The sequence below is a fragment of the Odocoileus virginianus genome, unplaced genomic scaffold, assembly GCF_023699985.2.
Source record: "Odocoileus virginianus isolate 20LAN1187 ecotype Illinois unplaced genomic scaffold, Ovbor_1.2 Unplaced_Scaffold_7, whole genome shotgun sequence".
Taxonomy (NCBI): domain Eukaryota; kingdom Metazoa; phylum Chordata; class Mammalia; order Artiodactyla; family Cervidae; genus Odocoileus; species Odocoileus virginianus.
The window spans coordinates 294,766-318,662 of NW_027224269.1; the positions used below are offsets into that span (position 1 = coordinate 294,766).

At 44.0% G+C, this 23,897-nt stretch overlaps 1 long non-coding RNA gene across 1 annotated transcript; it reads left to right on the top strand.

Moving 5' to 3' along the window:
- The first annotated feature begins 2,759 nt into the window (after positions 1–2,759).
- Positions 2,760–14,770, top strand: LOC139033460 (uncharacterized). The gene is made up of 2 exons (XR_011486026.1): positions 2,760–3,239; positions 12,832–14,770. It is a non-coding gene; the product is annotated as an uncharacterized lncRNA (long non-coding RNA).
- The last annotated feature ends 9,127 nt before the right edge of the window (positions 14,771–23,897 follow it).

Genomic DNA, 23,897 nt, shown 5'->3' on the forward strand with positions numbered 1-23,897 from the left:
TGACCCTTCACTGAAATGGAGACATTTCAGTTAAAAAACTTAAGGTGTAGAGGAAGGGTAACATGAAATTCTAGACCTCCGCTTTCCAGTAGAGTAGCCCACAACCATATGTGGCTATCTTAATTTGTATTAATTAAAATTAAATAGTATATAAACTTCAGTTTTTCAGGCACAGTAGCCACATTTCCCGTGCTCAAAAGTCGCCTATGACTAGCGGCTACAAAGCAGATAAAGAACATTGCCATTACAGACAGTTGTACTGGACAGCATTTCTGAGGTGGGGTATATCACAAAGATGGGACAGCAAGTGCAAAGGTCCTGGGGTGGGTGGGACATTAACTGATATGAGCTAGACAGTGGCACTGCTCTTCTGCTCACACATTCCTTCTATGCCATACTGTCTGTCTTACGCCATAGCTATATGGCTGCTGTCATTTAGCACCTATCCCAAGCCAATTTTCCAAAGACCTTTGTTGATATTAAGTTTTAGACTTGGTCGATGCTATAGAATCTGTGGGGTCAAGTCCCAAACTCCCTGGTCTTGTATTGAGAAACTCTGTGAAAGAGCATGAAGTCCAAGGATCTGGACCAGGAGTCAGAACATGTGTGTTCTGTTTTAGAGCAGAGTAGGTCCATGGTGTGATTCAAAGGGTGTTCTCAGGGCTGACATGGCATAAGCATCCATTCCTCAGAGAGACTGTTGGTCACAAGTGTCCTGGAGTGCCTTTACTGGACCGGGACCAGAAGTCTAGTGGACCTTTAGTTGGTATTTCAGGAGGAAATCTGGAGTATGGAGTATGACATTGATTTTTTTTTTTTTTTTAAGTTGCTAAGTCATGTTCGACTCTTGTGACCCCATGGACCGTAGCTTGCCAGGCTCCTTTGTCCATGGGATTCTCCAGGCAAGAATACTGGAGTGGGTTGCCATTTCCTTCTCCAGGGGATCTTCCTGACTCAGGAATTGAACCCATGTCTCCTGCATTGCAGGCAGATTCTTTACCGACTAAGCTACGAGGGAAGCCCATGACATTGGGGCTCAAGGCAATGCCTAATGACCAGTGGGAGCAGAAGTACTGGAACATTATATAAGCCAGTACACTCTTACATGGTCCATACAAGTGGAATTTCAGCCTTGAATAAATATGTGTAATAGGTATTTGGAAACTGCAATGTCTGATAGGGTTTACTGGAGGGTCCTTTCCAGTAAACACACACAGCTTTCAATGACAGGATATAAGGTGTCCAATATGTCACCAGCATCTATTCTGATATTTTCTCCTCCTCCTCCATCACAAGATCCCCCTCTCCTATCAATAGGACCCATTCAGGGCCAAATAGGTTCTGTGTCCTACCACCCTGACATTTTTCTCATGTTTTTCCTTCTTACTTGAAGGACCAGCATCCTCTTTTCTGCGCGATTGAAACTTCTGCACTCAGCTTGAGAGCACAATTCTAACTCCCTTCATCGACTTTTCTTTGCCCATCTCAGGTCAAAAGCATTTCCCTCCTCCTGTGAGCTGCAGTGCTCATTATTCACACTCATTTGGCAATTATCAAGACTACAACACAATATCTTTGTTTTTTTTTTTTATATGTGTATCTAGTCCTGGGTCAGGTCTTACGTTTGTGCAATCTCTGGGAGATAGTGAAGGACAGGGAAGCCTGGCAGGCTGCAGTCCGTGGGGTCACAGAGTCAGGCACGACTCAGCAACTGAACAGCAACAACAAGTCTTAAGATTGTTGAAGGCAGAGGTCACAGGTCATTCTTCTTTTTTCCTTGCATGGCCATATTTCCGTTTATATTTGCCAAGCTTCTGCCATATGAGGGCTGAGTGTACAGTGGTAAACCAACATAAAGGGCCCTGATCCCTTGTCATCCTTGGTTGTCAACTTTATTTTTTCTAATGTGAGTAAGCTTATTCAGCTCATGCCAAGTCTTGGGCAAAGATAGGAGCCCTGTGTTCTACTGATAAGGAGTAAAAGCAGTGGCTGCCCCTTGCTGAAGACAGATAGATCTGGAGGGTGAAGGTTAAGTCCCTGTTGGAAGAGTCTCTCTGCTAGGGCTCCACTATTCCTGCCTCCTGGAATGGTGTGAACAATGATTCACACCATAGTAGGCCTTTACACTTTACCAAGCACATTCATCACATGTTTCAGGCTTTCAGGAGAGGTCAGCTTCCCACTTGTTCACACAGAATCATCTCCAGGTCACCAGACTTGCATCTACTTTCCTCAGCACCTATCATAATGAACAAAAGTTTTAGACTTTAATGATGAATGCCCTCTCTTTGGAGAGGACAGCATGGGGGCAATTCTAGTTCAGCGTGTTTGACTTGTAGCAGGCTACAGAGCCTATTTTGAAGTTCTTCGGCGAAAACCATTTCTGGGAACAGTGATTATGGTTTGGGGTAAGGCTTTGAAGGGAAAAAAAAAAAAAAAAACAACCACCTTGCGCGCCCAGGCTGAGTGGTGGTGTTCCCCACTTCCTAGCTCACTTGGTCGAAGTTCAGGTTGAGCCCAGCATAGAGGAAAACGGGGTGAAGCGGGGCTTTTCAGCCTAAAGGGAGTAGGGGGATGGGCAGGCAGTGTGGTGGTTTTGGTGGTGGATTCTGGGAATCCCTCACCTGTGGAAGAGGTTCAGGGAGCGGCTTAGGGGCCCAGTCCTCAGGCAGAGGTGTGTAGCAGGGAGGGTAGGGCGCGGCGAGGTGAGGTGAGGTGGGGCGAGGCGGGGCGGGGCAGGAGTGGGGCTAGGCGCACCTGGGCGTGGCCGGGCAAGGCGAGACGGGGCCTGGAGAGGCGGGGCCAGGCAAACCTGGGCGGAGAAGGGCGAGGCAGGGAGGCACGCGGGGCTGAGCTCCGCGGGGGCCTCAGCGCGAGCTAATGGGCAGCGTTTGGCAGTGAGCCCCATGGCCGAGCCGCGGTTGCACTCTCTTGTCTAACGAAGGTCTAGAAGCCGCGTGGAGGTGAGCGCGGGGAAGAGCCGCAGGCGCCATAGCCGCCGTCAGGGCATGAGGACGGCCGTGGGCTGCGTCAAGATGCAGCTGCCGTGAGAGAGCCGGGTCCTGGCCGCGGTGGCGGCTGTGATGGCGGCGGACGGCGCCCTGCGCCACAGCCCCAGCGAGCGCGAGCACGGTTTCCAGCAGCTGCTGGTGCCTCTGCGACCAGGGCTGCGGGACCTGCCAGCGCTGCTGCGGAGCGGGCTCACCCTGCGGTGGAAGCGTGACGTCGCTGTGGGCCCGGTGAGTGGCCGGGTCCTGCGCAGCCAGAGTGGGCGTGGGTGGCGCGCGCGTGGAGCCCACGCCCACCCTCAGGGCGGCCAAGGAGGGCATCTGGAAGTTGGGAAGGTGCCGGCGGTGGAGCCTTTGTGCTGGCCTAGGCAGAAGAGGGGCCCGGGAAGACAGGGTCGCGGGTGACCCCCGCGGAGCGGCGTTTTCCCTTTACCCTAGATACACCTGACTTATCCCCAGAGCACCTGGATTCTAGCTGCGGGACCCTGAGCATCGCCTGAAGAAGGGCAGTTTGCCTCTCCCCAGAGCGGGAGCTCAGGTGTCCGATGCCAAACAGCCGGCCCTGTCACGACGACGAGCTCAAGGCCCCACACGCGGGACCTCAGTTAGCAGGAAGCAGGAGACATGTGCACTGCTGTTGGACGCCTCCTTGCAGCTTTGGGCACCAACACTGGCTCTGGCCTTCTCCACGGCCAAGGGACAGACGCCGGAGTTGGAAGTTCTGCGGGGAGCTCTAGCTCCTGTGCTCCCCAGTCACCAGCACTTACTTCTCGTCGTCACCCCCAGAATCTTCAATATTGCCTTCCTGCTTGGTGTGTTCGGCAGGATTTCTGGTGGAGGAGTGTCCCTTGTTGGGTTCTAAGTACATCTAATGGGCCGAGAAGGTCAGACATGTTTTGTGGTGAAGAACAGTGGGACGGCCTGGGATCTCTCATAAGTCACTCCGAAGGCCCTGCTGACTTGTCGGGTCTCCCTGTTCTCCAGGGCCTTGGGCACCTTTGAGGGTTTTTACTCAGCTTTTAAAAATCTGGCATCATTTAGGACACTTTACCGAGAAGGTACCACAAGGTAGATATTTTGGTCTGTAATTTAAAAAAGAAGTCTTCGTTGTCTGCTTAAAAGATCTTGCTTGGGGACTTTCAGCTCTAGAAAGATATGTTTGTGAAACTCGAGAGTCAGGGAGAAATATTGGGTTTGGTATGGCTTCCTTTGGGCAGGAAAGGGTCTGAACTGACCATTGTGTCTTTGGCCATTCTAGGCCATGTTCCTCGTTCCCTGAGAATTCTTCCCACGTAGAGATGACTGTCCATGCTCTACCTCAGAAGGATGTTTTGAGGATTAGCTGAGCAGGAATAGGACATCTTTAGGTCAAATGACCAGGGAAGTTTAGGAATTACCTGCAAATGACCTTAACGTGTGTAGTACAGGGTTGCCTGCACAGAAAGGGAGGAAATGTGTCCCCAGAATTGTGATAGGTAAATAAACACAAAAATCAGAGTTAGAGACTTTTCAAGAGTCTATGGGGAAAGTAGGTCAAATTGTATTCTTGGTATCCTTGACAGTTACTTTTTCACTGCACAGAATACTGACACCATGAGGGCAGCCAGGCAGTCTGTGATGAAGGATTGCCCAGGGTTTCCGTGTAAATAGATCTGGAGTGTTCATCTGCGTAGAGGCTTGTGTTTCCCCCTGCCCGGGATGATGTTGTGGTGTACCTTGCCAAAATACATATTTACTCTAATAAATTATTCTGAATGCACTTACATCAAACAAGGTGTACTTTATCAGCCCTTGGGTTCTAATAATGCATTAACTCTCCTTGCAACATTCCAAACACATTACATAAGTGCATGTCCAGGTTTTTTTTTTTTTTAATTGGGGGAAGATTGTAAAAATTTCCAACATGGGAAACCCATAATTTTCAACTGTTTTCCCTCCTTTGGCTCTGGAACCACCTTTGTGATTGTGGAACCTTCCCATCAAAGGAGTTGGAAAGGGTTTGAGAGAAAGAGAAAAACAGGTGAAATATGTATTAGTTTGTTCAGGCTGCCATAACAAAATACTATAGACCTGGTGGCTTACATAACAGAAACGTATTTTCTCACAGTTTTGGAGGCTGAGAAGTGCAAGATCAAGGTGCCAGCATATTTAGTTTCTAGTGAGAACTCTCTTCCTGGCCAGTAGACAGCCACCTTCCCTCTATGTCCCCATGTGACCATTCCTTGTTGACTGTGAAGGAAAAGAGATCTCTATCTTTTTACTTCTTTTAAACTGAAATATAATTGACATTAACATGATGTTAGTTTCAGGTATGCCACATACTGATTGGTATTTGCATACACTGGACAAAGGATGACTCTAAGTCTAGTTACCATCTGTTCCCATACAAAATTATTACAGTTATTAGTTACCAAAATCCTTATTCTGTATATGACATCCTCATGGCTTATTTATTCTATAACTGGAGGCTTATATATCTTAATCTTGTTCACCTGTTTTGTACCAACCCCCATCACTAGTTTATTCTCTGTATCTTTGTCTACTTTGATTTTGTTTTGGTTTTTATATTCCACATGTAAGTTAGATCATTCATTATGTCTTTCTCCAACTTATTTCACTTAGCATAATACCCTCTAGATTGATCCATGTTGTCACCAATGGTAAGAATTCATTTTTTTTTAATTGCTGAGTAATCTTTCACTGTATGTATATAGGGTATCTTCTTCATTCATCCATCAGTGGACACTTCACTTAACTTCCATATCTTGGCTATTGTAAATAGCATGACAGTGAACATAGGGGTGCATGTATCTTTTCCAGTTAGGGCTTTTGTTTACTTTGAATAAATACCCACCTGTGAAAATCCTGGATCATATGGTAGTTCTATTTTTAATTTTTTAAGGGCTCTCCATACTGTTCACAATAGTGACTGTGCCAATTATAACCTTAACCAACAGTATGGGAGGATTCCCTTTTCTCTGTATCCTCACCAGCACTTGTTATTTGTTGTTTTGTTTTGTTTTTTTTTTTTTTTTTTGATGATAGTCAGTCTGACAGGTGTGAGGTGATATTTCATTGTGATTTTGAATTTGCCTTTCCCTGATGATTAGTGATATTGAGCATCTTTTCATATGCCTGTTGGCCATCAGCATGTCTTCTTTGAAAAAAAATGTCCCTTCAGGTCCTCTGTCCATTTTTTTTTAAATGGGGTTACTTTTGTTTTTGATGTTGAGTTGTGTGAGTTCTTTGCATATTTTATATTGAGTCTTTGTTGGGTATATCATGTGCAAATCATTTACATACTCCCATTCAGTAAGCTGCCTTTTCATTTTGTTGATGGATTCTTTCACTCTGAAAAAGCCTTTTAGGTTGATGCAGTCCCTTTTGTTTATTTTTTCTTTTGTTTCCCTTGCCTGAGAAGACAGATCCAAACAGCATTGCTAAGACTGATAGCAGAGTGTATTGCCTATGTTTTCTTCTAGGAGTTTTGTAGTTCCTGGTCTTACATTTAGCTCTTTAATCCATTTTGAGTTTATTTTTGTGTATGGTTTTAGAAAGTGTTCTAGTTTCATTCTTTTACAAGTGGTGGACCAGTTTTCCCAGCACCACTTGTTAAACAGGTTGTCTTTTCTCCATTGTATATTCTTGCCTCCTTTGTGAAAGATAAGGTGTCCATAGGTGCGTGGATTTATCTCTGGGCTTTCTATTTTGTTCCATTGATCTATGTTTCTGTCTTTGTGCTAGTACCATACGGTCTTGATGCTTGTAGCTTTGTAGTATAGCCTGAAGTCAGGCAGGTTGATTCCTCCAGTTCCATTCTTCTTTCTCAAGATTGCTTTGGCTATTCGAGGCTTTTGTATTTCCATACAAATTGTGAAATTATTTTTTCTAGGTCTGTGAAAAATACTGTTGGTAGCTTGATAGGGATTGCATTGAATCTATAGATTGCTTTGGGGTAGTATACTCATTTTCACTATATTCATTCTTCTGATCCATGAACACGGTGTATTTCTCCATCTATTTGTGTTCGCTTTGATTTCTTTCACCAGTGTTTTGTAGTTTTCTATATATAAGGTCTTTTGTTTCATTAGGTAAATACATTCCTAAGTATTTTATTCTTTTCGTTGCAATGGTGAAGGGAATTGTTTCCTTAATTTCTCTTTCTGTTTTCTCATTATTAGTGTATAGGAATGTATGGGATTCCTGTGTGTTGATTTTATATCGTGCAACTTTACTATATTTATTGATTAGCTTTAGTGATTTTCTGGTGGAGTCTTTACAGTTTTCTATGTAGAAGTCCATGCCATCTGCAAACAGTGAAAGTTTTACTTCTTCTTTTCCAATCTGGAATTCCTTTTATTTTTTTCTGCTCTGATTGCTGTGGCCAAAACTTCCAAAACTATGTTGAATAGTAGTGGTGAGAGTGGGCACCCTTGTCTTGTTCCTGACTTTAGGGGAAATGCTTTCAATTTTTCACCATTGAGGATAATGTTTGCTGTGGGTTTATCATATATGGCTTTTATTATGTTGAGGTATGTTCCTTCTATGCCTGCTTTCTGGAGGGTTTTTTATCATAAATGGATGTTGAATTTTGTCAAAGGCTTTCTCTGCATCTATTGAGATAATCATATGGTTTTTATCTTTCAATTTGTTAATGGTGTATCACATTGATTGATTTGTGAATACTGAAGAATCCTTGCATCCCTGGGATAAAGCCCACTTGGTGATGATGTATGACCTTTTTAATATGTTGTTGGATTCTCTTTGCTAGAATTTTGTTAAGGAATTTTGCATCTGTGTTCATCAGTGTTATTGGCCTGTAGTTTTCTTTTCTTTTTTTTTTGGCATCTTTGTCTGGTTTTGGCATTAGGGTGAGTTTGGAACTTTACCTTCCTCAGCAATTTTCTGGAAGAGTTTGAGTATGATGGGTGTTAACTCCTCTCTAAATTTTTGGTAGAATTCAGCTGTAAAGTTATCTGGACCTGGGCTTCTGTTTGTTGGAAGATGTCTGATTACAGTTTTGATTTCTGTGCTTGTGATGGGCCTGTTAAGATTTTCTATTTCTTTCTGGATCAGTTTTGGGAAGTTATACTTTTCTAAGAATTTGTCAATTTCTTCCAAGTTGTCCATTTTATTGGCATATAGTTGCTGATAGTAATCTCCTATGATACTTTGTATTTCTGTCTTGTCTGTTGTGATTTCTTAATTTCATTTCAAATTTTGTTGATTTGATTCTTCTCCCTTTTTTTCTTGATGAGTCTGGCTAATGGTTTGTCTATTTTATTTATCTTCTCAAAGAACCAGCTTTTAGCTTTGTTGATTTTGGCTATGGTCTCCTTTGTTTCTTTTGCATTTATTTCTGCCCTAATTTTTATGATTTCTTTCCTTCTACTAACCCTGGGGTGCTTCATTTCTTCTTTTTCTAGTTGCTTTAGGTGTAGAGTTAGGTTATTTATTTGATCTGTCTCCTGCTTCTTGAGGTAGGCTTGTATTGCTATGAACCTTCCCCTTAGCACTGCTTTTACTGAATCCCATAGGTTTTGGGTTGTTGTGTTTTCATTTTCATTCATTTCTATGCATATTTTGATTTATTTTTTTATTTTTTTCTGTGATTTGTTGGTTATTCAGAAGCGTGTTATTTAGCCTTCATATGTTTGTATTTTTAATAGTTTTTTTCCCCGTAGTTGACATCTAATCTTACTGCAGTGTGATCAGAAATGATGCTTGAGATGATTTCAAGTTTTTTGCATTTCCCAAGGCTAGATTTATGGCCCAGGATGTCATCTGTCCTGGAGATGATTCCGTGTGAATTTGGGAAAAATATGAAACTCATTGTTTTAGGGTGAAATGTCCTAGAGATATCAATTTCATCTAACTGGTCCATAGTATCATTTAAAGTTTGTGTTTCCTTGTTAATTTTCTGTTTAGTTATTAAACAGAAGTCTGAGTGGAGTATTAAAGTATCCCCTTATTATTGTGTTACTTTTAATTTCCCCTTTCATACTTGTAGCATTTGCCTTACATATTGCGGGGTTAGCATTATGTCTAACACAGGTGCTCCTGTGTTAGGTGTATATGTATTTATAATTGTTCTGTCTTCTTCTTGGATTGATCATTTGATCATTATGTAGTGTCCTTCTTTGTCTCTTTTCATGGCCTTTATTTCAAAGTCTATTTTATCTGATATGAGTATTGCTACTCCTGCTTTCTTTTGGTCTCCATTTGTGTGAAATATCTTTTTCCAGCCCTTCACTTTCAGTCTGTCCCTAGGTTTGAGGTGGGTCTCTTGTAGACAGCATATATAGGGGTCTTGTTTTGTATCCATTCAGCCAGTCTTTGTCTTTTCTGGTTGGGGCATTCAGCCCATTTACATTTAAGGTAATTATTGATAAGTATGATCCAATTGCCATTCACTTTGTTATTTTGGGTTCGAGTTTGTATACCTTTTCTGTGTTTCCTGTCTAGAGAAGATCCTTTAGCATTTGTTGGAGAGCTGGTTTGGTGGTACTGAATTCGCTGAGATTTTGCTTGTCTATAAAGCTTTTAATTTCTTCTTCCTATTTGAATCAGATCCTTGCTGGGTACAGTAATCTGGGTTGTAGGTTTTTCTCTTTCATCACTTTAAGTATGTCCTGCCATTCCCTTCTGGCTTGAAGAGTTTCTGTTGAAAGATCAGCTGTTATCCTTATGGGAATCCCCTTGTGTGTTATTTGTTGTTTTTCCCTTGCTGCTTTTAATATTTGTTCTTTGTGTTTGATCTTCATTAATTTGATTAATATGTGTCTTGGGGTGTTTCTCCTCGGGTTTATACTGTTTGGGACTCTCTGGGTTTCTTGGAATTGGGTGACTTATTTCCTTCCCCATTTTAGGTAAGTTTTCAACTATTATCTCCTCAAGTATTTTCTCATGGCCTTACTTTTTGTCTTCTTCTTCTGGGACTCCTATGATTCGAATGTTGGGGTGTTTACCGTTGTCCCAGACGTCTCTGAGGTTATCCTCATTTTCTTTTATTATTTTCTTTTCCTCTCTGTTTCGTATATTTCCAACATTCTGGAATTGTACCACTGGATTGCCATGTTTGCTGCTGAGTGAAAGAGAAAGCACAGAAATGGCATACTGGCACCAGACGTGACAACAGTGCTCCTGCTCGTATCTCGATGGCAATGGCTAGTCTCATGACCCTTCAAAACTACAAGTGGAAGGCAATGTAGCGTCCCCTATGTCTGGGATGGAGGAAAGGAAGACAAGATATGGACGAGCACTTGTAGTCTCTCTGATGCAGTGATTCATAGTAGGCGCTCAGTTAAGAGTGGCCATTATCATTTGTTATGACTAGCTTCTTCATTTCGTGGAAGAGTTTCTGAGAAAGACAGACTTGCCTTGATATCCTCCAGATATTGAAGTGCCTCTGATACGGCAGATGTTTTCAAACACAATGTCATGTTAATCTTAACACTATCATGTAAATGTCAGTCAGGTGGATTTGCACATCACCACATAGCACCATTCTGTACTTCCCTTTGCCATCCTGACGATAACACGGACTAACATCAGTCAGCTGAGAGCGGTCTCTTTCTCATGCAAGGCTGTCTTCTCCTGAGAGTCTTGGCTGCCTCCACACAACTGGACTTGCCTGAGCCCCTGCCCAGGTACCGTCAGGCACACTGACAACCATGACCTTCCCGTGGGTCAGGTACTGGACAACATGCCAGGGAAGGCTGGCTAATTATTTTTTTGTTCTTTTAAAACCTGAGCTATCAAGGAACTGTTTTTTCACCTCAGATGAGGATCCCACACTTTTGTTTTCAAAAGTTCAGCTTTGAAAACCTTGGCTCCACTTCTGTGGTCCATTCCTCATCTACCACGTAGGATGGAGGCTTTGGGTTTTGACCACCTAGTAAGCTCATTCATCTGGGCGTGTGTTCGGTGGCCAGTTTCAAAGAAGACACCCCATTAAAATATGGCTGCAAATGTTGAAGGGGTTTAAAAATCCCTCTCTTTAACTTCAGGTTTATATCCAAAGAACCAGCTGATTATGTGGCAAATCAGAGTACTCACACACTCAACAGGAAAACATTTGGAGAATGTGTTGAAGTTTCCCAGAAGGATTACCAGGTGTCTAAAGGTTACTATCCAAAGCAAAGGGACTGTAGGTATCAGAGGAGTTCCAGAGTGAGGGCTGGGACAGCGGGAGGACTTCTGCAGGGAGTCGGAAGCTCTGTGTAGGGAATGACATGAGATCCTCTTGTGCAGCCCTCAGAAGGGGCAGCAGCAAGGAGCTGGTCAGTCTGACAGGTGCAGTTGGGCAGGAAGCCCCATGGCAGCAGCAGAGACAGGGCACCTCCCTCATGTGGGAGGCGCTGGGACTGGACAGAGACCCTGGCCTCCGACAGAGTCAGTTCTTAGCAAACCATAGAGCAACCCCACCGTGCTTCTGATTCTCCTTGTCCCCATCCTTCCGCGGGCCTGGTTTTTGTCATCTCAGAGGCATCGTGTAGCACTGAGAAGAGGAAGGCCTAAGGAGTCAGAAGGTCGGGCCTTGGCCTGGGGTAGGCAGGAAGGGTAGGGGCTCCAAGGAAATTGAGACCAGGGCTCTGAGCCCACCCCGGCCCTCACTAGCACGTGATCCTGGGAAGATGCCCAAGCCCCGTGACCTCAGTTCTTCATCTGGGTGGCAAGCAGGTTTGAGGAGCCCCGTGTGTTGGGCTGCAAGATGCACCTGAGGGACGACGCAGAGCTTGCAGTGTCTGGCGGCTGTTGGCCCTGGGATGGCGGGGCAGGAATCTCTCAGGCTGTTGCCCCCAGAAACTCCCCCAGTCATTCCTCTTGGTTTTATTTTATTATCCTGTTCAACAGTGAATTCAGTCTCCTCGAGAGGCTTCTCATGTTTTGTTGTTTAGCTTTTGCTGTCAATATTGTGCTTTTCATTTGCTTCATTTTCTCTTCTCTAGTTTGCCAGGGTAGATTTTGGGAACAGAAGACAACAGTCTACCCTTCACACCATCTTGAGAGCTACAGGTAAAGCACTAAATCTATAAATAATTTAAGCAGACTTGACATCTTTATAACAGTTTGCCCCCATAAATGAATATGGTATACTTCATTGGAAGGACTGACGTTGAAGCTGAAACTCCAATACTTTGGTCACCTGATGCAAAGAAATATTCAGCTCTATTTGCTGCAGTGAAACAGAAATCTTCAAACATGGAAAACTATAAAAGGGATCATGGTGTAAATAGAGAATATATGGGGGTTTGTGTCCAACTTAGAGGGACCCTGAATATCAGAGGAAGGGGTGTGGACCTTATTTTACATGCTAAGTTGCTTCAGTCGTGTCAGACTCTTTGTGCGACCCTGTGGACTGTAGCCCTCCAGGCTCCTCTGTCCATGGGACTCTCCAGGCAAGAATACTGGAGTGGGTTGCCATTTCCTTCTCCAGGAGATCTTCCCAACCCAGGGATCAAACCTACATTTCTTATGTCTGGCATTGGCAGGCAGGTTTGTTTCCACTGGCGCCACCTGGGAAGCTTTTCTTTTATGGGTGGTAGAAAATTAAGCAGCAGAGTGACATGATGACACCTGGGCTCCTTTCATCCTCCTCAGTTCCTTTTGGGAGTGGGATTTGGATCTGTTTTCTTATATACTATCCTCACTGGGTATGAGGAAGGCTTAAATGTTCTCAGTTTGTGATGTACTTATGAATACCTCAAAAGAAGGGCACCATTTAAACTCCCATCTAAGAACAATCCTTTGCTCATTTTGAGATCAAGGTGTTTCAGTAAGACACACTTTCAGTTCACCTGTGTTCTCTTTATTCTTTCAGGTCAAACTCCATCCAGTGACTGCTTGGCATCATGGCCCCAAACCCAGGAAAGCATGAAGTTTTGATGAAGAGCTGAAAACACCACCTGAGCATCCTCATTGTGTATTATGGACTCTTGAACCTATGGTCATGTGCACCATTGCATTTCCATCTGAATTTTGGTCGTAGGCCTATTTTTGTGCTTAGGTATCTATCACCTTACTCTCTTGACCTCTCTGTTGCTAGAAGGGTGGATTTGCTAACCAAACACAGTCTCAGGTCCTTTTGACTTAAGCAAAAGTGAAACAGAATTACTAAACACTTGTGTCATACACTCACTTTTCTGTAATAGTGACAGGAAGACCAGGCCTGGAATTTGGACTGTGCAGGCACTTGTTTCTTGTGTACTGACATTTAACACATACACTATCAGGGAAGGGCCAGAATGTTTATCCTGTTACAAGAGTCAAAGGTCTCTGTGTCTTGAATGTGCCAGAGGATACTTTAGGAAAGGACTGGGTTTTATACTTCTGGAAGTCATCAGAATATTGTACTCCTCCAAACCTAAATCACCTTCTTACTGTCCCTGGTTAGTCATCTCCTCTTAAATGCCTCTTTGGTTCTCCCAGCAGTTGGAGGACATGGGCTCAGCTCGTCATTGTATGAGGAGCTATTTCTTGCCATTATTTTGTTCTTTAACAGCAGTGATCAGATTTTCATGATAAATGGGATATTTTAAAGCTACCCATGGGCTAAAATGGTTCTGTCTCTGTTGGCTGTGTAAGTGTCAGGCACCTCTCCACAGATGTTGGCAGAGGTGTACTTGTGTCACTGCTCCTGTTTGTGTTTGTGGTCGTGTTGACATTTTACATGTATTGGGGGCCAAATAAGATTGATCCAACCAGATTGCAGGAGCCGTGAGTAAGACATTATTTAGCGAACACTTTCTGATCTCCCACCGAGTGCCAAGGCCCATGGTGGACACCAGGACCACAGAGCGTGACCAGTAACTCTGACACAGAGGAGTTCACAATCTTGATAGTTTAGTTGGTGCAAACTTTTGACTGTTTTTCAGAGTTCTGATAAAGTTGGTTCTGACAATTTCTGCTTGAGTTTTTGATGTTTCTGAGGTTCTAAAGATTTTGTTTTTAGAAAATTTAAAAATATGATATCCATTCTCTAATAGTTGTAGTACTATACAGGTTATTCATTTCATCAGGGGTGAGTTGGGTACTTTCTGGATTTTGAGAAATTGTACAATTCCATTTAAGTTCTTAAATTTATGTACTGTACATAGGTTTGTTCTTAGTGTTTCCTTTTTATCCTTCCAACATGTTTAGTGTAGGGCTTGTAGAATTATAATGATAGTATTTCATTTCTGACATTAGTAATTTGTCTTCTCTTTTATGATTTTGTTTATCTGGCATTTTGTCAATTTTGTTGATATTTTCAATGAACCAGTTTTTTCCCATAATTTTTTTTTCCTAATTTTTGATTTCAATTTTTTTTCCTCTTCTGTTTTTGGTTTGTTTCTTTGCAGATTGTTTTGGGTAGAGTTTTCTCTTGTTTTTCTACGTTAAGTTGGAAGCATAGATTATGGCTTGAGGTCTTTCTTCTTTCTTAATCTAAACATGAAATGCTATAATTTTCCCTCTTAACACTGATTCAGCTGCATCCCATAAATTATAATACATTGCACCTTCATTTCAATTCATTCCAGTGCAGTTTATACTTCCTCAAGCATCTCTCTTTGAAGTACGGATGGTTGTTTAATTTGCAAGTGTTTTGAGATTTTTCTTTTCCTTCCATATTGTTTGATTTCTAGTTTGATTCTTTTCTTGTCAGAGAACATACTCTGCATCATTTAACTGCATCATTTAAATTTGCTTTGATGATATAGGATGCTATCTTGGTGAATGTTTCCCATGTGCTTGAAATAAATGTGCATTTTGGTATGGTTGATGCAGTGATATTTAGATCCATAGTGTTTGTGAATCACACAGGTCCCTGCCTGCCCCTTGGGAAATGGTTCAGATCTCCATGCTTTTGGTATTTGCCTGGTGAGATTCCTGCCTGCACAGCTCAGGTCGAACTCAGGAGTTCCTACAACTTTCTGGAATCCCTTTCTCATATTTGCTCTTCTCCACTACCTGCCTTCACTCTTTGGCTACCAGAAGACTCTCCTTCTGGTCCTGTCACTCAGAGTGGTGGGTATTTAGTTTCCTCACTCTGTTGTGTACTTCCCTTGAATAGATTCGCCTAGATGACCAAGTGGTGAGATAATACAAAAATAGCACAAAAGTCACTTCTCACAAAAGTTTTTCTTTACAGAGAGAAATACCGACCTCCCTCAGAGTTTTAGGTGTCTGCCATGTTGTTATTGAGTCTTCCATCACAGGGTTACAGATCTGGGCCTGGGGCTTTTGTTCTACCCATGTTATATATACCTCAGTATATTCATTCTATTATGCTTTATGCCAGGGATCAGCAAATTTTCATGGGAAATGGCTCAATTGAAAATATTTTTGATTTTGTAGGCCATATTTTCTCTGACATAGATAGGTTTTGTATTTTATTTTTGTATTATATTCATAGTAATTTTGTGCTTAATGTATTCATGTTTTATGTTTATAATTAATTTAGTTACTTAGTTGATAGATTTACTTAATATTAAGATTTATTTAATATTTATAATATTATAATAGTAATTAGCTTATATTATATTTTTATATTTATTCTTTACCTCGTGTTCATTTTTTGTTAGAGGGTCATTTCACATTAAGCTTCCCACAGTCCATGTAGCTGTCAGAGTTCCTTAAACTTGTCTTTGCAGTGACAGTTTCTCAGACTTTCCTTTTGTTTGTTTGTTTGTTTGTTTTTTTCTTTTTTTGATGACATTGACAGTTTTGAGGTGTACTGAGAATACAGGTGTATTTGAGGTGTACTAAGAATATTGTAGGGACTTCCCTCATGATCCAGTGGTTAGGACTCTGTGCTTCCACTGCAGGGGGCACAGGTTTGATCCCTGGTCAGGGAACTAATATCCTGTATGCTGAGTGGGCAAAAAAATGTAAAACATCAAACTAGGTTTTGGCAACCACAAGTCCTTCTTTATCCCTCACCACCTTATGCTTGAGCTCCACACAATGCAGGACATTCTGGCTGTCCACTGAGTTAAGGGTGTGGTGCACAGAGATTTGAGTATCATGGTTTTTTCCTCACCTTAAAGGACAATTACATGGACTCCTCAAGAAAGCGGTGGAGTTCTAGGAAATAAATTACATCCAGTCTCAGTTCAACACAGCTTCTGCAGACATTGGAGTTTACTCATCACAGGAGCAACTGCTAACAGTCAGTGGGAGCCATGGAGTTACCATGTTACAGATCATTTCTCCAGTTCCCAGAGGGGGAAAAGGGTGTCCTCAAGATCTCACCCTGGAGAGCCAGCTCTCTGTGTAGCCCCTCCAACCTGGCAGGGATTGGCAAAAAGAATTTTGTGGAAGAAGAGTGGGAAAGACCTGGATACAGTTGGAGCAGGGATAGAGTGGCCCTGGTCCTGGCCTCTTTAAAATTAACTTTGGGTTCAACCCTAGAGCTGAGGAAATGGCCTGGGATGCCCACGGTCAGGGCAATGTGACCTAGAACAAAGGTTCCTCTACATCAAGAAGGAAAGTCTCTGTTTATTATCTCTACAGATATTGCAACATAGATGCTCATCTCTTTGGGAGTGATTCTGGCCCCTGACCCCTGGGTGGGGAGGACTTGGCTCTAATCCAGGGCAGGTGGGTCTCTCTCTGAAACTCTTCATTCAGATAACTGGAACCAAGAGTAGTTCATCATTTTTTGAAGGATTAATCAAGTGTATTTCAAGGTCACTTCAAAGACAGTTCAATTCATGAAAATATGCAAGACCCATTGGACTTGAAGGCCATAGACCACGTGCAAAATTCAGAATAGGACTCAGAGAGCAGAGCACTGTGGAGATACTGTTAGACAGCCTCCACCTATGTCTGCTGCTCTGTTGCATCTTGCTCTGTCACGTGGTGTTTACTAAACTCGACTCTGTGGTGGTAATTGTCAAAGCTGGGAAGTGGACTCACATTGTTCTCTGTTTACATGTGAGGAGAGAGGTGACGCTTTCTGAGTAATCAATCTTTGAACCAGGAAAACAATTCTTAACCTGCAAGTGTCCTCTAGTTCCATTAGGTAATCCTGCTGTTCAGTCAGGAAAGGTAAGGGAATTTGAAATCTAAAAAGTCTAACAATGTATGGGTGCCATCTTTAAAAGATTAATACAAGCAGAAAAGGATTCTGATCTACAGATTGGTTTCCAGAGTGTCATGTGAGATGCTGTACTGGAGCCAGAAGCGACAGCATCTCATAAGGGACGTTTAAAATTTTGCTCACACTGAGAACTGTTTCTTGATGAAATCTGAAAGCATCACATGGGTGAATGACACCAACATTGCAGTTAGGTTTAATCCACTAGAAGAGAATCCTCGCTCGCAAGGGGGGATAGAGTTCAAGCAAAAATCTTGACATGTTGATATGATATATTTATAAATGGTGAAATGATTACTGACATAGTATTAGCTACCATCTCCATCCTGTCACATTTCTTTTTTGTGTTGAGAATGTAGAAATTCTACTCTCTTAGCAACAGTCAAGAATTTGACAAAGACTTGTGAGCTATAATCATCCTGCTGTTCACTGGATCCCAAAACTTCTTACTATTGTAAGTGGGGGCTGGTACCCTGTGAACAATCTCTCCCTATTTCCGCATCCCCTAACCCTTGGTAAGCACCACTCTCTTCTCTGTTTCTCTGCTTGTCCTTTTTACTTTTTAAATTTATTTTTATTTATTTAGTTGGTTTTGGCATTGCTGCTTAGCATATGGGATCTTAGTTCCCCACCCAGGGATCAAATCCATGTTCCATACTTTGGAAGTGTGGATTCGTAGCCACTGGACTGCCAGGGAAGTCCCGGTTTGTCCTTTTTAGAATCCACGTGTAAGTGATAACAAACTGTATGTATCTTTTTCTGTCTCACTTATTTTACTTAACATAATGCCCTCAAGCTCCTTTGAAGTTGTTGCGAATGGCAGGATTCCATTCTCTCACATGGCTGTACACTGATTATGTCGCAACTTCTTTATCCATTAATCCACTGATGGGCACTTAGGTTGTATCCATATTTCGCCTATTGTGAACAGTGCTGCAGTAATTGTAGGAATGCAGATATATTCTATTTTCATTTCCTTTTGAATATACACACAGAAGTGGAATTGCTGGATCATATGGTAGCGTCCTTGATTGTGTTCTTTGACGCACAGACTTTTTCTTTCCTTTGATGAGGTCCGATTTATCTGCTTTCTTTTTTTTTTCTTTTTTGCCCTTGGTTTGGTGTCATATCCACGAAATCATTACCATCTAAAATATTTCTAGATATATAAATAAACACAGGATAGGAAGTACACATATAATTCTTTGCCCTGTCAACCAATGGGTGCCCAGAAGCAATGACCCTTCAGTACCAATGAGCACACTTAGGGCACAGATCTAGTTTTGTCAATAACATTCGACAATAAAAGGAACAAGGGCTCCATGGAAAAACTGAAGATTCTTGAACCGGGACAGGAAATAGGAAAATGAGCCTGGAACATCTTTGTAGGGTGTGAAAAAAAGTGCTCAAAAATATTTCAAGGAAGGAAGCAACATTTCCAGGGGGTATTTCCAAAGGTATATACAAAGGGAGCTGAAAGGAAGAGCTCCCAGTGGCTAATCCGAGAACAGTTTGAAAATAAAAATATATAAAGTTGTATTGGATTTTAACCCAAAGTGTAATATAGATACCATGATTCCATACTGAGAAAAATAAATGATTTCTTAATTACACAAACAAGGATGGACAAATCTCCTACAGAGAAAAATCCCAATTTATGCAGACATTCCCACTTCTAGAAAGTGGAACATAACTGCCCACCCCTGAAGCATGGACTGCACATCGTGACTTTCTTCCAAAGAGGACAGGCTGGAAAGGGGGCATAAAACAATCACTTTATCGCACAAGACACCTGACAAGCACTAACTCAGCCAGATGATCAATGAGATCATCATCAGTGATCAGTTGTGCTAATAGTAATACACTTGATACAATGTGATGAGAATGGGATTTTACATCTGTCGTCTACCTCCCCCAAACTCGTAATCCCAGACTAGGTACAAGTAAAATATCAGACAAATGCCAGTCAAGGAACATTGTAGAAAACATCTACTGAGTACTCCTCAAAACTCTCAAGATCATCCACAACAAAGAAATGCTAAAGCTAAGAGGAACCCAAGGAGACATTACAACTAAAGGTTAGGGTAGTTTCCTGGCCAGGATCTGGGAGTGGGTAAAACCTACAGAAACCTGAGTAAAGTATGGGTTTGGTTGATAATAAATAATGCATCAATACTTCCTTGTTAATCGTAATAAATGCATCATGTTAATATAAGATATTAGGAATAGGGGAAACTGGGTGAGGGCATATGAGAATTCTGCTATTCTCACATTTTATTTTTTTCAAATCTTAAAAGGTTACAAGGGTTAAAAGGGTTACAAAGGAAAAGGTGAAAACAAAGTCTATTTTCAAAATAAAAAAGGCAAGGAAACTTTGGGCAAAACATGCTGAGTATGTTAAAAAAGGAAATAGAAAGGAAACCAAACACAAGCACACGGAACCTGTAAGTGTGAAACAACCCTTGCTACTTCAACTTTTCCTCTCCCTTAACCTCCAATCCCATATAATATACTAACCGGGCCTCTTCCAACACGGAAACATCTCTGGATCCACTTTTTTCTCAAGCCCCACAAACACTGCCCTGATCCAAACTCACGGATGTTTTGCCTGGATATGGCAAGAGCCACCAACCGAGGCCAGGTGTAGACCTGGAACCCTGTGCTTGCTCAAAAACCACTTTAAGACGTCTGCCAGTGTTATTTGCCACAGAAGTCTGTCAAGATCCAGGCAGGGGTCAGTGTCTTGCCAAAGATACAAGGGTCCAGAGCAAACCTTTAGCTGTGCGTATGTGTGAGTGCTCAGTTGATCAGATGTGTCCGACTCATTGCGAACCCATAGACTGTAACACCGCCCCTCCCCCCTCCTCCAGGCTCCTCTGTCGATGGGAATTCCCAGGCAAGAAGAGTGGAGTGGGATGCCATTTCCTCCTCTAGAGTATCTTCCCACCCAGGGATCGAACCTGAGTCTCCCACATTGCAGGCAGATTCTTTTAACACTGAACCTCCAGGGAAGCCATTAGGAAACACACGGACTTCTCAGAGGAACAGAACATTCGCTGAGAGTCCTTAACCCAGGGGAGGTGCCTGTCCAATCTGTGATGCCCTGGGCAAGATCAGCTTGGGAACAGGGTGGTGTGTGTCCACACAGAAGCTGCTGCTAAAGATGCTGGATCCTGGAAATGACCTCCAGATAAGTCGGTGGGGGCAGGGGGCAGTTTGGGCCTCCTAGCAGCCAGAGGCCTGAGGTTCTTATGTACCCAGAGCAAGAACCCAACCACACCTAACAGTCATATTCATTGAGGGGCATGAGGAGTACCTGTTAGGAGAGCTGTCACGTATCCATCCCGGACTGCCCCCTTGGGCTGTGGTCCCGGCCTTGGCCCCAGAGCACAGACGTCCTCATGGAGGCCGGGGTGGCAGCTCACCTGCAGAGGCATCTGCTCCCCACTCCCTCTCCTGGCCAGCCCCGGGCAAGTCTGATGGGATCTCCAGGGGTTTGCTGCTTCCACTTCTCTGGGGCGGCCGACCCTCTTTGCAGCCTGCACCCCTGGGATCCCCGAGTCCTCTCCTGCCTGGCTCCTTTCCTAATCCTCATTGGAGTCTGGAGCCTCTGGTGCCTGGCAGAGCGTCCTCCCAGGCATCTGCTAGAGACTGCTCTCTGCTCAAGCAGCCTGACTGGGGACACCAAGGTTAGCAGGCTGCATGGATGACTGATCAAACACCCCTCTGCCTCTCATACTCAGCTCGAAAGCCATGACCTTACAGTCACATTTAGAAGGACCCTGAGTTTTCTCCAACACGTGGGATTCCACAGGGAATGGTCTGATACACCTCGGGATCATAGAGATGTGCCCCACACTTCCATGGCAATGATTACTACTGACCCACCATGAGGAGACTCACCCAGGGGCTGCGTCAAGTCCTGCAGGCTGCACCTGAAGCACCTTGGAAGGGGATGCTGCCTTGGGACTTCCAGATAAAGATACACGTATGAGGTCATCAGGACCAGGGCCTAAACCACTCAGTGAGGGGGCAGGCAGGACATATCGCAAGGCCAGGTTCCGGGGGGAGAGGGGGTGCTGTGGGTAGCAGGGGTGGGGGGACTTGGGGCTGGGCCCCATGAGGAGGATGCCCCCAACCTCAACAGGAAACATTGGCATCTGGCTGATGCCCTCCTGATGGAGACTGAGCACAGCCCCAAGGGGGCTGACAGTGCAGCTCAGGGGGCATCGGGGTGGGGTATGGGTCTCTGGGTGGGGGAGTGGGGGGTGGAATTCCTGCAGTCGGCTCCCTGTGGGGCAGCCTCTTTCAGGGTTCAGAGGTGCAGGACTTCAGTCTCTGGGAGAGGAACCACACGGAGTGGTCTGTGTCTGTGTGGTGTGCTGCCTGAGGATTAACCTCCCCGCCGGGCGGATGTGTCCCTTCAAAACAAATGGTCATGACAAAAATGCTTCTTCTCAAAGTTCACTGATCACGGGTCATCACATCACCCTTCCTAAGTGAAGAGGCCTGGCAGGCTCATGTCCCCATGTGTGCAGGGAGAGAGGAAGACAAGAGGTGGTGGAGCACCTGACATCTCTCCAATTCCACACTGCCTAGCAGATGGTCAACAAAGAGCAGTGGTTAGAATTTATAACGACAAAATCTTTGTTTTGGGGAAGAGAGTCTGAGCAGGTCACATGGGTCTTGAAATTCTCCACCTTTTCCAAGTGTCCACTGACTATGTGGCAGCTGCCACATATGTGGCCAGAATCACATCTCCTGTTCCCATTGTTCTCTGGCACTCAGCAGGGAGAGCTGCCCCTTCAGCCCCCTGCACCCGTCCGCACCCCCCACTGCAGTGACCTCACCACCTCCTTAGGCCTGGAAGTCGCTCCTGCCTTTTGATGCCAGGCACAGCGTTACCCTGTGAGTCTCCGCTGTCTCCACACTTCTGAACTTGCATGAACCTGGGGACGCTGGTGGATGTTGCATCTTTCCTGGCTAGCACTTATTTCTTGTGTTATTCGGATCTCAGACTCTGTCCCTCTCTCCTCTGGAAATAGCTTTGTTTTCAAGACACCTCATAGGATTGGCAGCTCAATAGGAAACGGAATAGAAAACCAGTCAAAATTGCTGCTCTGTGTGTTTTCCTCCTAGAGGATATATTATTCAATTTGGGTGTTTGTGTGTGTTTCGGGGTGGGGAGCAGTGTCTTTCCCAGCTGGGACTCAAAGTTCCCAGGAACCAGTCACCCAGCAGGTCTTGTCCACTTAGCAGCTTCTCTTCACTCATTTCATCCCACTGAAATCTAGACCATGCTTACAAGTGGACAAAATAAAGTCCAGATGACCAAATAAATAGTCATTTCAATATACTTGGTAATCAGCTTTCCCAGGACAGAGAGAGGAGGGCCAGTCCAGGGAATACTGAGCCACACTTCAAAGCAACATTCGCATTTCTCCAGGATTCCAAGCAGATGGTGGGGGTATGGTAGAAAACACCTCCTTTGCTCCTGTGGTCAACAGCTGTGCAACAACTGTCAGGACCCCTTCCTTTCCACCCCAGAAAGAGATCTCTCTGTGTTTTATCCAAGATGCAAAAGGACACCTCACACCAATGATTCATTTCAGACTTTCCTGTCACCCCCAAGATACACTGTCGGCAGGTCTGAGGGATGCCATCCTGCAGCCTCATCACGATGACCTTCCACAGAAGGAACCCAGCTTCCCAAAGCCCCAGAACACCCTGGCTCAGACACTGACATTCCAGTGCTCCTCCTGGAGCCCCACCGCCCCAACCTGTGTTGCCCTGTTCAGTGCGACTAGGGAACGTCTCTCCAACTTCTTTGTGTGACTACGACTCCTAGAGCATTGCTCAAGGTGTGGGGGTGTCCAGCTTCTCCTAGGGTCCCCACTGCTAATCCGGCCTTTCACGGAGCAGAGGCTCCATAAAGGTCTTTGGAATACACGAGCCAGTGAGCAGGGGGCCCAATTAATTATCTGCTACTTCCTTAAATAACCCAGGCAAATCCAAATGAACAAGAGATAATTTAGTTTTTGAAAATGACACACAAGAAGGACAGAAGCATGAATTCACTACGATTACTTTTATCAGCTAATTCTTCCCCCATCAATATTACTGCTAAGTAAGCTCACTTTTCCAGAACAGTTCTAATTCCAATTCCACTGCATCCTGTTCAGGACCACAAAACACAATGGAAGAGTTTCCAATCTCTTTTACAAACAGCAAAACTCTTGTTCTTGAACTGAGTAAGTACAAACACACTGATCAACATCATTCACAAAGCTAACACACTGAAGTTTATTTAGCCTTCTGTGGAAACCATGAAAGTTTGAACATTTTCTAAGGAAAACAGTGATGATTCTCCATGTCACCGTAGAGAACAGGAACCCAAAGATGCTATACACCAGTTTCCCCAACTGGCTCGGGCCATCACTTCTGAGAAGGCTGACCGCTCCCTCTTCAATCACAGAGGGGAGGATCAGCCTACCTGCAGCTCTGGCTCAGGCCTCCTCAGCCTCCTCCCTCAAAGCCTCTGCAGACTGCCGTGGGAAGGCCCTCCAAGTCCTTTGTTTGGACCTGAGCAGAAACGCCAAGACTTGCCACTTGCTGGTCTCCGCATAGGCCCGGGGACCCCACAGGAACTCATAGCGAGCAGGGCGGCTGTAAGGCACCTGCCGGTACTCCAGGTACCCCTGCTCCACCCACACATGGGTCAGAAGGGTCCTGGGCTCCCCAAAGACACAGTGCACGCTCCCCCGTGACATACCCAATTTGCTGAGTGCTCCCCAGACCTTCTCCTC